Genomic DNA, 18150 nt, shown 5'->3' on the forward strand with positions numbered 1-18150 from the left:
GATGCTAACTCACCAAAAACAAGACCAAAGCTGTACCTGAGGGAGACCCTTCAATTCTGTGACAAATGGAGGAGCTGGAGAAGAAAGACTGAAAGGAAAAAACACCAAAACATTCAAGGGTGTTGTCTTTTAATGTTGACGTTACAAGTGATTTTATTTCCTTCTCTTTGCTTTGTGGGGTTTTCCAAATTTTCTTCAAAAGCATATATCGATTTGATGGTCAGAATAAAACATAATAATTGAAAGTCATATTAAATAAAGATCATCAGAAATCAGGATAAGGTGAAGGGAACATAGGAAGGAACACTGGGCCCACCAGTATATGAGCCTTTGACACCAATTATTCAATATCCTATAAATAACTCTAATTCATGCCACCAGGTCACCCCTCAACATTTATTGTATGTCAAATATAGCATAGATGATTAAGGGAGGTAGGAACAATAAACCTCAATCCCAAGATAATTCATATAAAGCACCTACTATAGGGGCGATTCACCATAAATGACAGAGTTAGCTCCTTTTCCTGAAACTTAGTGACTTTATGTCTCATAGAGGAGATGACGCTATTGGCAAAATCATGAAACCACGTAACCACAAGAAGTCTAAACGAATATGGAGCCTTCCTACTGAGTAGAGAGCAAGAAAATGTAGTCACTTATGAACAGGCCCTGAGGTGAAATGCAAGTATGTCAATTATGGCAAATTTCAGATTATAGAGTACTACAGCACATTTGAAGCAAAAGTGATTTTCTTGGCCAAGAATGGGCACATGGGCATGTCTAAATCCCTAACCTATGGCTCAATTGTTAACCTTCACATATAACATGTAGCATCGTGCTCCCCCGAATACCTTGTAAACTCAATCGTGCATAAATTATCATTATTATTTTTTAAGAGGTGAGTTGTTTTGGATGAAATAAGAAGGAAAGCCAAACCAAAAAAGAAAGGTGGGGGCGGGGGAGACAAAGAAAGAAAAAAAGAGAGGTGGGGAGGCGAAAAAGGACAAGAAAGAAACACTTGAGCATATGCAATTGCAACCATTTGCCTAAGACTGGGAACATGAATTGGAGAAATTGTGCAAAGATCAGGACACTTGAGAATCTCCTGATTTCAACTAAGGGTCAGAAAGTCAACGTCTTTTTGAGTAGTGAAATTTACCAGCTTATAAAAGTGCAGTAAAATAAGACACTGAGCTATGAAAGGGGGAAAGTGCATCCTTCCATGTCAGTTAAATTGATCCCTCTATGTTGCAACCCTTCTTGGGTATAACCAAAGTAGCTTTTAACCTCACTTTCTGGCACTGTTTCTGTCTCATTCTCTTTCTATCATAGCGGAAGTATACTCTCTCTGGCTTCTCTGGGATGGCTTCTCCCTTTACTTAACAGCACTATCCAAGAGCCGCAGAAAAATTTAGAGATGTTTCCCAAGGGAAGAAGAGCAAATTTATGCCTTGCAAGTAAGGGTTTCATTTTTATAATGCAGAATCAAAATGTTTACTGGAGTGAAAGAATTAATAGCCTAATCAGCTAACTTTTCCTTATTAGAAGAACTTGGGGCTGTAACTTGAAGTGAAATCATTCTCCTCATACCAATGCCAGTTCCCGCTTGTTGACTTTAATGGGGAAGTATATCACTTGGAAATGTGAAACACAGTGGGTAATATTTATATGAAATCTTCAAGAACTATTGTATTTTGCTCATGTGGAATACGATGGCATTCTGCCTAGATCAGGGAACAAACAGATTAGCACATTAGCACTTTTAGGAAACATGCGTATAATTTGCTTTGAATGTGGTCTTTGACTTCTAGGAGGAATACCTAATGATTCTCAAACTGACAGACTTCTTTATAAAGTACTTCTTTAAAAAAGTGCTCCTTGCTAAGAAGCTCCTAGCATCAGCAATCTAGAACAAGTAAGAACTCCCCTTTTGGACAGGAAAAAGTCCACTAGAGGAAGTGCTAAAGAAATGCCCTAAAACTATAAGTAAGGTAATTTAAAAGTAGTTCTTAGGCTGGTCTTCAATTATACATTTTTAAAGTATGTCTTACATGTAAGGAGTGTATCTGAATACTGTATTCACCTCAACTCACGTAATCCTCACAATAGCCCCACAAGTCATGAACTACCATTATTCTCATTTTAGAGATAAAACAATGGTGGCACAGAGAGGTTAAATAAAACTTGTTGGATTCATTCACCTAATAATTAGAAAAGCCTGAGCAATCTGATTGCAGAGCCTATAGTCTCAACCATCATGCCATTGTGACTTTATGCATGGATGAGTTGAGAGCTTGGATTGAGTATAATTTAGTACTCACTTACTTATAAATAAGTAAATATAAATATTATTGTTAACAGCATTAAAGGTCCAACTTTCCCATCCCTATTTCTTTTGTAAGTTGGAGAGACTGTATACCATTTAATGAGACTCAAGCTAACCATATTAATGAGGTTGATATACACTGGTGGATTGCAATTTTGCTTATATACGATGCTTCCACTATTAGAGGTAAAATAATAACCAATCAATGTGATATTTAATCCCTAAATTGGTACAAAAATTCATCAGTGCTTTTGCTTAAAATGTTAAAATAAGATTTTTATTGTTTCCTCTCATTCCCAGTATCAGTTTCCATGACTCATTTGCCAGTATGGAATTAGAATTTAAATGATCCACAGTAGATAGCCCACTGTACAGTGGTGGTGGTCATGAAGAAGAAGAAGAAGATGACGACGATGATGATGATGATGATGGAGACAGAGAAGGAAGAGGAGGAGGAAAAGAAGGAGGAGGAGGAGGGCTAGGGAAGAAGGAGGAGGAGGAGGGAAGTGGGAGTGGTGGTGGAAACATTGGTGATGAAATGATCAATTGTGAGGGAGATGAGGGTGAATTTTGATATAATAGAAAGCTAGGGTGGAAGAAACATACAGAGATGGAGGAGACAAAGCAGACCTAGGTCTGCACTAACCTTCCAAACACTGAAGCAAATCCCGTCCTGAGAAAACAAGGCAGGATTGATAGCTAAAAAGATCACTGCCAACTTTTGGCATCCAGATGTTACTTGCATATAGAAGTATATGTACTTCTAGGAGAGAAGGTTACTTCACTAGCATTTTTGTCCCTCTGTACCCCTTCCCTCCAAGTAACATTTAGACAGCATTACTTATACTGTTTCTCCTCACAGACTCAAACTAACCCAGATGAAGGAAGCATCTAGAACACCACAATTGATGAGGGTTATGATTCAGGTTGACCAAATGCATTTTGGGGTAACAGAAGGCACGCGGATATTATTTCTTCCTAGGGGATTTTTTTCTTGCTTCTGTTTTATCCATCAGAGCTGTTCTTTTACCTTTAGTCACTATCTTCTCCCCACCATCTTCTTCCCATACACCATATTCTATTTGGTTTCTTAAGAGACCACACACTGAGGTCCACACACTGAAAATAAGAAATAAACTAAGAATACATGATAAATCAATATAAGGCCTGCAAGCTTAACCAGACCATCTAATAAACTCCATACTAAAAACTAAATCATAAAAGATTGGATTCTTCATCAGATTTTTCCCTGTTTTGAAACTTCAGCTGATATGCTGAAACATTTATTCTGGGTAATTGGAATCAGAACATTTGGAATGCAATTTTTTCTCTCTGTTTCAATTCTCATCTTCATCTTTTTTTATGAATACTTTCAACCCATCTGACAACTTTCTTTGATGATGTATTGAGAGTTGTCTGATGAAATCATTGCTACTTTTTTCCAACCTTAAACTAGCCAGTCAAGGGTCCTGACAAAAAGGGAATCATTGTGGACTTGTGTTTTATTTTGTTAGAGATTTATTTATTTTTTTCAGAGATCAAGAATGCATATTTTCGTGGCAGGGGGAAGGGCAAAGGAAGAAGGACAGAGAATCCCAAGCAGACTCCCCACTGAGCATGGAGCCTGATGCAGGGCTCTGTCTCAAGACCCTGAGATCATGACCTGAGCTGAAATCAAGAGCCAGGTGCTTAGCCAACTAAGCCACCCAGGCACACCCCAATGTGTGTTTTTGAGCAGTCATTTCAGAGTCCCTAGGAGCAGATTCTAGGTGGGTGAGATTGGAAGCGGGAAGTGAGGTAGGAGGCTGTGGTAACCAGGTAAAGCTGATGAGCTGTGAAGCAGGACAGTCAAGTCGGAATGCGGAAGATAAAGATTTTAAAAATTAGATTCAGCAATTGATTGAATATGTGGATAAAGGAGACAGAGAAACTGGAGGTAGAGAAGGTTCAGGAACAAAAATAAAGTTTTCTTTCTCAAAAAAGTTGAATTTGTGGTCCCTGTTGGTGAATCCGATAAAAAGGTCCAGCAGAGAGTTGCACTAACATGAAATTCATGAAGAAGACTTCCTCACACTGTGAACTTCTCTTGAGTTATCTCATCTACTCTTATCATTCTAGACACCTGTGGCTTCTGATGCCTAGAATGATAAAAGTAGATGAAATAACTCAGGGGAAGTTCACAGTGTGAGGAAGTTGCAGCCCAAGGACAGAACTCTCAGCAAGAAAGATTTAAAGGGGAGGAAAGAACAAAGTGCCTATGTGTGATAATGGGCCAGCTACAGTTTATTAATATTCAGGACAGGTCTCACCATTCTAAGCTGTACTGCAGAGTCTGAAAGCCTAGAAACACCATCTCTCCAAATCCCTGGACAGTAATGTTTCATTTAGATTCTGTAAATAGAAAGCACTTACAAGTGAATTAGACGGCAGAGGAGAAGATGTGGTTCCCCTGAGGGCGTGTACTTGAGCATCAGTAGGTGGTAGACTTGGAGATTTACCAGAGGCTTCTAGCAAGATCTTCAGATCATCCACTTCACTCTGCAGGCAGCCAAGGTTTTGGCTGTATTTTATTACGATTCTGTAAAGCTAGCAGCAGCTTCCTTAAACTCTGCTCCCTGAAGTGAAAACCCCTAATACCCTATATTAAATCTCTTCCTGCTCAAAATACTTACAACATAGTCTGTCTTCATGAGCAAATCCTTACTAATATAGAAAGAATAGTGCCACAGGTGTATAGAGATAGCAGGTCAAGAGTACATGATGTACTTGAAAAAAGTAGAGACAAGGTCAAAGACACAATTGGGGGGGTAAAAAAAAAACAAACCTTATGGAAAGAAAGGCAACATCTCAGATGGCAGGTGAAAGGGAGGTGAGTCGCTATCATGAACAAATGTGAGTGTGTATGTGTGTTTCATGACAAGATAGAGCTGAGCATGTTTATAAACTGAGGCAAGAGCCATCACAAGGGGAAGAGGTGAAGATAAATGAAATAGTAACCATGACTGATAAGGTCATATCCTAGAAAGAGTTAGCATGACAGGAAGAGGGATATTCTATTCTTCTAGGACCATGGCAAGATAAAGGAATATGCACCAGGAATCTAAAAGAGGTTCCATTTGTCTCCTTGAAGTAGTTTCCAAGCACAGAGAACATCTGGGTTTGGCCACTCAGCATCCATGTCACCCTCTTTTGGTAACCAAACCCTGCTTTCTCTTGCAAACCCATTCCTTCCCTTCTCAACCCTGGAACTCGGGGATGGAGTTCACAATCCAGTCCTAACCTGATCAGAACATCACATTCCACCATCTCTAGGGATTGGTCTAGGCCTGTGTGGCAACAGAATGCGATGGGATGCTTGTTGAGGGTTTTTGTTGAGAGTCGGTGAACTTTCCCACAGGGCTTCACACGGAGGGGATAGGAGTTGTCTCGTTCCCATGGTGGGAAGAGCCTCTCTGAGAATAACGATAAATGAGAAGGAACGGACCTAAGGGGAGAGACTGAGAAAAACCAGGTCCTGGTGATCAAGATCAAGCCTCTGTTCTGAGCTTCATTTGAAGCTAAGTCTTTTCTTGAACTTTTCAATTAATTTAGCCAATAAATTCTACTTTTGCTTAAGCTAGTTTGAGCTGGGTTTTCTCTCATTTGTTAAAAAGAATCTTAAACCATAGAGCGAGGCTGTCTGCTGAAAGTGAAGGAGGGTGGATTTTTTTTTTTTAAGGGGGGGTTGGGGCAGACTGATAGCATAAACAGCAAAGGGAAGGATCTTAACCAATAATCACCCAGTTAGGCCATAAAACACAGTTCAGTTTGGCTGAACTGAGCCATGCTAATGTCAAGCCCAAGTCAATAATTTGGTTTTTTAATGTTCTCTGTGGCAACTAAAGGAACTGATTTTTTTTTTCATCACTTGCAATTGCCTTTGTGAAGTATGGACCGCCCTTGGCTGGGCTCATATGACACCTAACATCTGGATAAAAATTGAAAACTGTGATGTCAACCATGTGTTTTGTCAAACACAATTACAAATCCCTGGGTAGTTAGAAAATATCTAATAATTGTTTCAGATTTCATCTGAATCATGTGTACACGGCACTTTGTGACTCCAAACTTTCATAGAGTTAAGGAACATAATCTCTGCACCCACCATTCCTCTGTTTTACAAGTCAGCCCCCAGCCCAAATGTGATGTCAGCTTTCCCCCCACTTAATATTTCCCCCGTGTGGTGTTTCCTTGATGCAAATGCATCAAAATTTCAACTCCATGAGCAACCATTCATGCTGGAGCCCCAGGTCTTATATTTCAATGCTGTGTTGCATAAATGGTGGTAGAATTTAGGATATTTGAGTTGGAAAGTGAATGTGGCTCTGGAAAGGCAAAACCAAATCTTTTATTTTACTGAGAATGAAGCTGATGTTCAGAGAGGTTAAGTCATTTGTGCAAAGGTCCCTCTGCTAGTTAGTGGCTAAGCTAAGTCTTGAACCCATGACTTGGGACTGCTGCCACGACACCAAAGTCCTAACTGGCACATTGGAGTCACATTATTATTTTGTAGGATGGAGCACTTTGTGGCTATGAACCTATGTAGAGCTGCCCAAAATAGTGCCAGTCATCATTAAACATCCAAAAAAGTTGAGTCTTCAGAAATATGATGTCTCTCTGCATTATTAAATAGCTGAGCACTGTAGCTATCATCTGTCTACCCATCATTCCTGGGATATATTTTAAAAATATTTAATGCCAACTCATATGGTCATTACATTTCAAGAGACTTTCACATGAATTATTTCTCACATGTGATTCTTTTTTATGTTGCTGTAACAATTTAATGTTTTTGCTATTACCTTGTGGAATGGAACATAATATGACAGTCAAACACATTCACGCAATATGACTTCATTTGTACTAGACAGGGCAGGCTTATCTTTATTTTACATAAGTGCATAAGGAAGGGAGTTTAAATCCCTGTCTTCTGAAGGAAGTCTCTGAGTGGTCTGAGAATACAAGGCCATTTGTTCAAGCCTCAGGGAGATTATGACCATATGACTTCTTGCTCTTTGATTTGTTCAATTAGAATTGTGATACAACCAAATATTCCATAACAAAATTTTGATTATTTCACTATGTTTAATCATTATCATCAAATAGAATGTTATAAATTCACATAAGCATGGTTCTGAGCTAAGAATGGTACAAACGAGCTAAATAATTTCTTCTGAATTAATCTCAGGGAAAAAAGGTATTATAATTTTCCCTTGGCTTTATAGCTAGGATCAAGATCATGAGTTAAAATAAGACCTACAAAGAGGGAGTTTTGGCTTAAAAATCTAAAGAAATGAATCAAAAGATTGGGAATTGAAGCAATTGGTATATATTTTACTCTTTTTAAAAAGTCAAAAAAGATAAGAGGTAGAGTCAAAAATTTAGAAGAAAATGATTTTTTAAAAAAGTATGGTGTTCATGGATCTCACAGTTTTTTATCTGAAAAATAAAATATTCACAGTAATTATCAAACAACCAACGAAACAACCAACAAATATTCACCAAACACAGTAAACCTAGGGTACACAGAATGATGAAATATGGCTCTGGATTCTAAGAAGCTTATGATGCAGTTGAGACGATAAGACATGGAAACAATTAGTGGAAAATATCCAATGTCATCTATTTAAGTGATGAATTATTTTCCTTCTCCCTCATCCTCTAGTCTATTTAATAATCTGGTTAGGACTTTGCCTGAAGCTCCTTGTGATCAGTCCCACCTCATATAAAAGAACATACATTCTTTGTTTCCATTGTTCAAACCTGAAGTCAGTAACTTGATTATGATAAAATGGTTCTTCATTGTGAGGACTTGAAGTTTATAACACATATAAAAATATATATTTTATAAATATATACTTTATAATTTATGTATATAAATTATTATCTCAAAGAAATAATTCAGAAACCTTTTAATGTTGGTAGCAAACCTGTTTCTCTCCATTTTACAAACAAAGAAGCTTAGGCTGAAACAGAAAACCTCTCTTCAAGTGCTCAGTAGTGCCAAAATAATCATGGCACAGTAACATTTAGTATAAACCTCAAATTTAATACTAAGGATTTAGTATTAAATCCTGAAAGTTGAGAGAACTGGTGAAAATCCTGACTTGACCACTTATTACCTGTGTCATAAAGAGCCTGTTCCCTTCAGTCTCTCGAGGCTCCATTTCAGAAAGAGGGGCCTATATGGGTAAAATTAGGTTTAGAACTCTGTGACAGAAAACCAAAACCAAGAGTGACTTCAAAATGACAGTTCATTTCATTTGCTCATAAAAGAAGTCCGGAGATGTGCACCCTGGGGCTGGAACGGTACCCCATGAGAATGTGCTTGCAGACCTCCCAAGACAGCGAGCCAATGTAACTGACCACATGCTACACCCGCCTCTGGCTGCGCCCGGCCAATGACTGACGCGATGGTGGACCAGACCATAGAGCAACTCGGGAAGCTCCGCCCAAACTGCTCTTCCTTCTTTCTTCCCTGGGGAGCAGACTGGCATCGTGGTCCCGCAGCCTCCTCCAGCCCCCTCCCTATCTTCTCTCATACAGATCACTTCCCTTCATAAAATCCTTGGAAGTTTAATCCTATTCCTGGCATCTTCTTAGAAGACTGGGATTAATGAAACATAATTATTTTGAAAAGAAATGTAACTCATGGACTTTCTTTCTTTCTTTTTAAAAATATTTTATTTATTTATTAGAGAGAGAGAGAGAGAGACAGAGATAGCAAGAAAGAGCACAAGTGGTGAGAAGAGGGAGAAGCAGGCTCCCCACTGAGCCAGGAGCCCCATGTGGGGCTCCATCCCAGAACCCATGAGATCATGACCTGAGCTGAAGGTGGACACTAAACCAACTGAGCCACTCAGGTGCTGCACTCATGGAAGTTCTTGATTAAAAAGACTTTTTTTGGCAGGACTTAATTTTGCTAAGTAAGCACATCTTCAGGATTGTGTTTTATGTCCACAACAACCTCCAAAAAATCCAAGTCCTCCTTGTGGATTATTTTTAATTATGACAGCCACTAAATAATTTCTATTGTTATTTCTTTTTAGGTACAATGACAACAATTTACTAGGCTTATAACTATGGAGTTGGGATAATATTTTTAAAATACAAAATAATAAACATTTGAAGACTCTTACTAAAGGCCCTTTATGTTTAAACTCTTTGTTCATTCACTTGAACAATATCAAATATTGTGCACCTACTATGTGTTGGGATACAAAATTAAACGCTGCAGAGACAGAGATGAATAAAATTTATGCAGCCTCAGGGATCTTGCCATCTTGTCGCAGAAACACTCCTAAATACCAACTATCAACGCTTCTTAACCACAACCTTCTCTTCATGGGATCCTAACTGAGGAAAGCATGCACTGACCCCAAAATGGTCCACTTGTAAACAGACAGCCACCCTGCTGCCTCAGTTACCCTGAGACGTCTGCCTATGTACAGAACAACTTCACAGCCATCCGGGGCCGTCACATAACCCAAACACTGCACACCTACGCTTTTTTCCTCAAACACATCACTATAACCCATGGGGAAAGAGAGCTTGAAGGCACAGAGGGCCAGGGAAGGAATAAGATGCCAGAGGTGAGATCTGGGGCATCTGAGAGGACAATCTGCCGTCTGGATCTGACACAGGGAGCAATTTGGACAGATAAAATGCCAGACGAAAATACTGGGGAAGAGAAGGTCCCAGGAGAAAAACTGGAAGAAGCACAGTCTTGTTTTTGTTGGGTTTTGTTGTGGCTGTTCATTTTACATTTCCCAAGAATCATTTGAGCAAGTTTGGGTTATTGTCCTCAGGTTCTTTTTTGCCAGCTCTCATGATGGCAACAAAGTAGAGCTGCTACATCCCTCAGAGCTCATCAATGCAAAATTGCTTTTGTAAAAAATTAAAGAGCATTTAAAAGCAAATTCAATTTAGCTAGTCACAGTTATTACTGAATAAATCATATTTCTGAATAGATATGTTTTATATTGAATATATCAAATATGATCATTTTATGAGCAAAACAAATTGTTGACTCCATTACATATTTCTTTAAAGATTTTATTTATTTATTTATTTATTTTAATTTTTTATTTTTTATAAACATATATTTTTATCCCCAGGGGTACAGGTCTGTGAATCATTCTGGAACTAGATAGAGGTGTGATGATTGCACAGTACTGTAAATGTTCTAAAGCCAGTGAATTTTTAACTTTAAAATGATTAATTTTATATTATGTGAAATTTACCTCAATAAACAAAACTTTAATTGTGAAAAAAAAAAAGATTTTACTTATTTATTTGACAAAGATCACAAGTAGGCAAAAAGGCAGTCAGAGAGAGAGGGGGAAGCAGGCTCCCTGCCGAGCAGAGAGTCTGATGCGGGGCTTGATCCCAGGACCCTGGGATCATGACCTGAGGCGAAGGCAGAGGCTTTAAACCCACTGAGCCACCCAGGTGACCCTCCGTTACCTATTTTAAAGGTCCCCCTCTGGAGTCACTACAAAACTGACTTTCACTCTGTAAAACCCTCCTAAAAAATAAATATTGCTTACATTTCAAATTTTGCCACAGTGTCTTTTCTTTCCCAGCTTGGTTCTTTTTACAGAAGTTCTGTTATTCTATACAGGTTCACTTATGGAAAAAGCAAGCAGTTGTGGAAGGCAAGGATCCAAGGAGTAGGTAAAGCTCAATTAGACTAAGAAGAATCCTGAAAAGACTTGAAGAGACAGCCATATACCTGTTTCGTGGCTCCCCACAACTCCCAGGAGAAATCTCAATGCCCACATTCTTTTGACTTCGATGGAAGAAAGATGGGCAACTGAGTGGATAAAAACCAGGAAAGGGACACACAGAGCTGGGACGAGGGTTGAGGCTGCTTCAGAGCCTTTACTGTTGGAGAAGAACTGAAAAGAAGGGTCCTGAAGCCTCGGAATCTAGCGAGCTTAAGGCAGTCAAGAAAATACACAGCAGACTGTCTTTGTCTTCAAAAATAAATAGTTGGAAGAGGCAGGCACCTGAACCAATGAATACTGCTTTCTTATGACTTTCTCTGAGGAAATGAAAATAGCTCACGTACATTTGTGGTAGATACAGATGTCTAGGAAATTAATTAATTTCAAGTTGACCCTGAGGGTTGCTATGACATCACTGAGGTGGGGTGTGGGGTGGGCACACATACTTTGAGATACTCCACTCTGACAAGTCCTTTCTCCTTGCTGAGGAGCCACTTTGCCACAGACTAGCACTCTCGTGGTCTTGGCCCAGAGCTTTGACTTTGCGTGGCATTTGCCTTGGGCCTGGAAAAGAAACTACGTGAATCTGTGGCAAGCAGAATTCTGGTGGCCACTCCACAGCTGGACCAGGAAGCTGAAGCCCGTGGAAGATGAGAAGCAGAGAGCTCTCTGAGACCTCAAACATCACCTTCTTTGACAGGCTAGCCAGAAGGCAGCTTCTCGTTCCTCAAACTTGAGCAGTTTGTGCATCCCTTTTCTCATTTCTCTTAATTAGATTGCATTCATTATTTCTGAGCATGTCCTTTCTCTCTTCAACAATCCCAAGTTTCCTGAAGGCAGTATTCACTTGCTTCACAAGTCCCCTGGCTCACATTGGGTATTCACCAAATGTTGGCTGAAAGGGCTCAATGGCAGACAGGACAGTAGAACAGGTCATGGCAATATCTTCATCCACTGTCTCTACTTTCCCACCACAAACTCTCTCCTCCTGGGTTGTTCTTTCTTTGTCTCTCTCAATACCTCTCCTGAAATCTCCCTTAAGAAAGGTTAGAAACACCCCCAGGTAGCTAAATGAGAAAGCTACTAATCTTTTACCATCCTTCTGTGCGTCTTCAATACACATTATGGCTTTCCTTCATTGTTTTAGGGATATAGCCCTCTCTTGGCTTCTCTTGTTTCCTCTTAGATCATTCATTCTCAATCTTCTCTGCCTTTTCCTTCTTTAGTATTAGCTAACAGCTGTCCAGAAACATCAACTTTAATACTTTTGATAAAGTTTTATAGATCACCTACTGTGGGCTAGGTATCATGTTCATGTCTTAGGAAAAAGAATCAGCTCATCTGACTTCAGTTGCCACTTCCATGAGAATGTGCTGAACCTGGGATGCCAGGAGGGGGCCAGTTATTCTTGCTCAGTAAATGTGATGCTGGCAAACAGAGAGCAGACTTGCCACAGCTCAAGAAACAAGATGGCTTGGTATGCCAACATTTTTAAATCATGGACTTCTACCTTCTCTCCTTACTGTCTTCCCCTTAATTGATCTTCCCCTGCTGGATACCACATAGCAGCCACCTACATGCCATCTTCTTTACCAAAAGTGGCACACTCCAGTCCCTTCTCCCACTTTTTAGGTTGAATTCCACTTGAACGTATTCCATTTCAGTGAAAACCTTTTTACAAGTAAGTGATTTCCAAATCCCAAAGCATTGCTGAAATGCCCTTTCTTCTGATGACATTTCCTGATTCTCTCTCTCTCACACACAAACACACACACACACACACACACACACACAAACCACAAACAAACAAAAAAAACCCTACTTTGTAATTTTGCAAACAATTTCCTCTGTAATTCATTATCAATTCAGTACAACCACCATGGCAGACATCTCCCATAGGAAAGTAGATGTGTAGTAAACACACAAAAACACTACAGAGCCTCTGCCCTATAGAGGCTCCCTCTTTGGCACGAGAGGGAAGACTAAGTCCAGAGAACAAGTCAGTTCTTTTGCCAAACATTTCCACCTGCCTCCGGAGTAAGTATGCCCCACCGAGTAGCCAAATCCTTTCTAAAAGAGTTGAAATATCTCTTCCCAACTCCAGTTTCTTGAAAAGCCATGATGAGATCCCCCTCCACAAGGCAGCACCCATGTGAACAGGATCCAAATAGCTGGCCCCTCTTACTCCAAAATCAAGCTCAGTTCTCAGTTCTCAGCCATTCCAAAGAATGGCTCTGGTCCTCCCCAGAAGACCAGGACAGCACTAGGGGACTTCCCTGTGCTTGACCTTGGGCCAACCTGAAGCTTTCCAGGATGTACAGTCCCTGGATGAATGGGTGGAGAAGAGAATGGAACAGAGATGGAGTCCAGAGGCATTCTAGGGTCCATAAAGAATGTCTCCAACTTTTTCTCAAATGGCTTGAATTTGGCAAATCCCAAAATACTCTTTGCCAAGAACTTTTTTTGCCTTAATTTCTTAAACCCATGTGAATTTCAAAGGAAATTTGGTCCGTATGTTTCTGATTCATTTACACTTAACTCATCACAAAGTTGTTGTGAAATAGCCATTTGATGTCCAAGAAGCCTTTAGAAGTCCTTTCCTATGCCTTTTCTCCCTTGCCAATGCTAAATACAATTCCAATCCAGAATCTCTTTAAGTTGGATCTAAACTCAGAACTGAAAGAGAACTCTTGTCTTGATAAAACATTCTTGTCAGCAAGTAGATGATTTAAACCCATGGGAAACAGAATTCCCTGAAGCTCCTGAAACTTCCTCCAATTCAGGGCCAGTTTTCTCCTTTCTGAACTCATGTTAGATCAAAAGCAAAAATGTTGAGATATAAATGGACATTAGACTAGACTCCACCTCAACCACAGCAGAAACCCCACGGAGAACAGTTGCCTTAAGGTTTGCTAACAGATATTTCAGCCTCAAGCCTTTGGGATACTTGGTGTCACTTCTTCTGAGGGTTGGATTTATTTTTATTTATTTTTTATTTTTTATTATTATTATTATTATTATTATTATTATTATTATTTTTTGCCACAAGAGGCTTTAATGTCTCCAAATTCACCCACCAGTATTCAACATATGAAGTAGCCGGGTCATGAGCTGTACAAGGCCAGGACTGAAGTAAGTCTCCACTTACCTCATACATAATATAATTTAAAAAGAAGCCAAGTTCAACCTGATAGAGTTTAGGAGGAAGGGAGCAATCACAACGTGTGGTTTCCAGCTGGTCTTTTGGTGTGGGCATTGTGATGTTGGTTTTAGTAACAAATACTAGAAAGGAGATACACGGGGGTCCGGACAGGTCTTCGTACTCACTCAAGGCTTTGTACGCACGGGTGAACTCAGAAACCTCAGGCATCCTGGGGACAGTAGGCATTGCTTGCCAGTGTGGAGAGGAAAGCGATGAGCGTGCACCCTGGGCACTTCTTGGCTGGGCGTTCACCGGGGCCCGAGTGCTGCCTCAGCATCCTTATCCTTCCTGCCTGTGCGTTCCAGGAGAACAAAGACTCTTCAGATCCTGTGAGATCAAGCGAGGGTCACTGCGGGAGGAGAAAGCCCTCCCAAACAATCCCCTCCTTCACCTCCATGCTACCCACTCCATCTTTTCTTATTTCCTGCCCATTCTAAAATCATTTTCTTAAGCATTTTTAAGCCATATTTGCATTTAATCATCTGAAAAAATATCCTTTATAGCAGCTTCGGAGCTCTTTCAAATACCCCTCCATGAATCTAAACATAACTTGAACCATTTCAAACAACTCCCTCTTGGCTCAGTAAAGTTGCCATGTTTTTTTCCCCTTATTTTAAATTGTGCAAACAATTAGACATTTTGAAAACGGCATACATCAAGTAAGGCAAGTCAGGTTTTAATTACTTGCAAACATTTATAATCCCTGCTGTCAGAATCAGGCTTCTCCCTCTAGGCACATAACATTCAGGCAATGTTGTGATATCTTTCTGGTTTGACCTAAATATCTACTTACTTTGTTGCGTCAAGACAAAGCCTGATAGATCAAAAATTAGGCATGGGTGGTTTAAGAGTACATACCTGCCACAAGGTGCCAGAGTTAAGAGGAATGGTAAAATTAAATGCATCTTTAGAGGTTTGTAACTAAGTTCACATTTGTATTTAAATACCAAATAATCTTCCAATTTTTATGCATAGTTTTCTGTCGTTGTAACAAAAACATTATGTCCTGCTCATGCTGTGAGTACTGTGCTTGGTTTCCTTGTTTACATTCACAGCTGTAAACACAGTCTTATCCAGGCTTGCTTGGAAGCAAATTTCCCATTGTTTCCTGCATTCACCATGTTGTGAGATTTCTAGAATTTTTCTTCACATCCTCATGCTTTATGCTTTGGCCCATAGATGTCTAAGCTCTTTGAGATCAGACCATGCAAGCACCTACCCAAATCTCAATGCAGGCTTACCATTACTTCATTTTTTTTTTTAACCCCTCTCAGATTTCAAAACTATGTTATAAATAGAAGACTGTGCCAAGGGTATTTATGAAAAGTCATATATGCCAATGCCTTACTTTAGCGCTATTGCATCCTGTAGATGTCTTCTCAGCTACCTAAAACTGATCCATCTTTCCAGGCAAGGCTCAGCTCTCTCCATGGTCACCACAGCTACCCTGGCAACTCCAGGGAGAGGGATTTTTTAAATAGAATTTTTAGCTCTCTTAATGGCCAGAAAGAAAAAAAAAAAAAAAGGAGAGGGGCCTACATCAGGCAATGGCTATGAACAGTATTAAAATGGGCTTCACTGAATTGATCAGGAGGCTGCAAGAGGGTATTGAAGAGAGACAAAAGAAAGAAGAGAGAAAGAGATGATGGTTGGAAGGAATTCAAAGAAAAGGAGAGAATATTGAAAAGCAAATACAAGCAAAAGACCATTAAGTGTATTAAGTAGAAACAGGGCAAACAATGTGAATAGGAAGAGAAAGTAATTAAATTCAGAGGGACTCTGCCTGTGCAGAAATGTGGATTCCAGAAATAAAATTTCCCAAATGCACATTTTTGTTACCAACCAATATCCACCTTACATTGTGGAATTAAATGCACACACATACACACACACAGAAAGTCCTGATTGGCTGCTCTCCTAAAGGAGTTGAAGTCAACCGAGTGTACCCTAGGCTGAGAAGACTAGCCCTGTGCACTGTCCCTCACCCCCCCAAGACCCACATGGAGGGTGGAGTGCCCACCTCTCGCTGCCAGCAGGAGCAGAGAGGGGCACTAAGCCACCCATCACCACAGCTGCTCAAACCTCAGCCATCACTTCCCAGACATCACTAGGTGGGCTCCCCCACTCATCTCCCAGCAGTGTCCAGAAGATGAGAGGCCACTGGGATTCCAGAATCTACAGTCCATCTCTGCACAGACTCTTACCATGAAGTTCCCAAGCACTGGGTCTTGGATTTACATAAAACGTATATCCCCTGCCCCCTTTGTTGCCTCTCCATATTCCACCCAGATGGGGTCCTCGGTCAGGGATCCAAAGTTGCCTCTCTGGCAACTTACATAGAGCCTTTCTCTCTGTCCCCTGAATGATCATATCTTTAAAAATAAAGGAGACAGCTGTCCTCTCTGTGCTCTACTCCGCTTATGCTCCTTGGAATACATACAGTCCACCTCTCAGATCTTACGGCCCTTGTGCTTCTATTTTTTGACAGAGGGCTATTTTCTTGATTACCTTTCCACTTATATCATTTGTTTTAAAAATCACATCACCTATATTTACACTTTATATTTTATTCTTTGTCACTTTCTGGAATAGATAAAAATATCCTCTGAGGTTCGGGTGTGGGAACAAAGATCTAAATTTCTGTTGTCTTTGAACTGAACAAGAACTTCTCTCTGTATGTGGTGTACTTTTAGGTCAAAGGAAAATGTGTGTGATTATCTAATTTTGAGGGCCAGAATGATGCAGCTGAGGTGGCCAGGGAGAGACAAGACAGGTCTCCCCACTTTGAGGCATCAGAGGCCTTCCATAACATTGCTGTGCTTTGCAAATGCAAGGAGCCCAAAGAAAACTCCAGAAAGTGTCAGGGACCCTGTGTTTTCTGTTACATAGAAAGAAATGTTTACAACGTTGGGACAAGACAACAAAAGATCTTCGAGTGATTTCTAAACCAAAAAATCAATAAATAATATCTAATATTCTTGAGTATGTTTTAGCACATTTTTAAAGAAGCTATACAGTCAGGATAACATATTAACCAGAAAATCCTGTTCCTGACCATCCTTTATGAAGAAAAAGGCGCCGCACACAATCTGCAAGTTAGCAGAGACATGAGTCCCTAAGGCAGGGCAGCCCAAGTCCAAACCCTGGTTTTTCAGGGAGATTGAGTGAAAAAGAAAGAAAGGGAAGCAAACTGGAGAGGGGGAGAAAGATGACAGTGGGCTGCAAAGACGAAACTGGACAAAACCCCCAGGCAGGGCGCCTGTGGGACTTTCTGTGGTCTGAGCCCCTCTTGCAGCACATGCGCGGGCGCACACACACGCACACACACAACATTTTGCAAACAACGTCAAGCAGTTCAGAGACCCTCAGAAGTTCCTACGGCACACAACAGTAGATAATAACAGAAAGAAACATCTTAAGCCTACAGTACCATGGAATCAAGATATTCAGGAAACAGGAAACCGGTTTAACACAAAGACAAGCATACCATCCAAAACAACAAGACTACCAAAGATTATTTTGCTTCAGTGAAAGGAGATGGCCTAACCCTGTGCCAAACCTGGGCCGAAATAGCCTTCTGTCTCATTTCATTGTTCTTTAGAGATAGTCTACTGAGTAAGGCTGTTCTTCAACGTTTTTAAATGTGAATATCATTTTAAACCTTTTTGATGCTTCTAACTCAATAATTTCATGTGGTAATAAAAATAATTTGTGTTTAAGTGCTCTCCAAGGATCCTGCTCCAAGCGCTGCAATTCCTTTCACTTGGCCTAGAGCCCTGGTGACATTTCCCCGCTAAGGGTCTCCCATGGGTTCCAACTGGATCGTCTGAGTCTCTGGGTAATTTGCGTTTA

Source organism: Mustela nigripes, chromosome 5 (assembly GCF_022355385.1).
Source record: "Mustela nigripes isolate SB6536 chromosome 5, MUSNIG.SB6536, whole genome shotgun sequence".
Taxonomy (NCBI): domain Eukaryota; kingdom Metazoa; phylum Chordata; class Mammalia; order Carnivora; family Mustelidae; genus Mustela; species Mustela nigripes.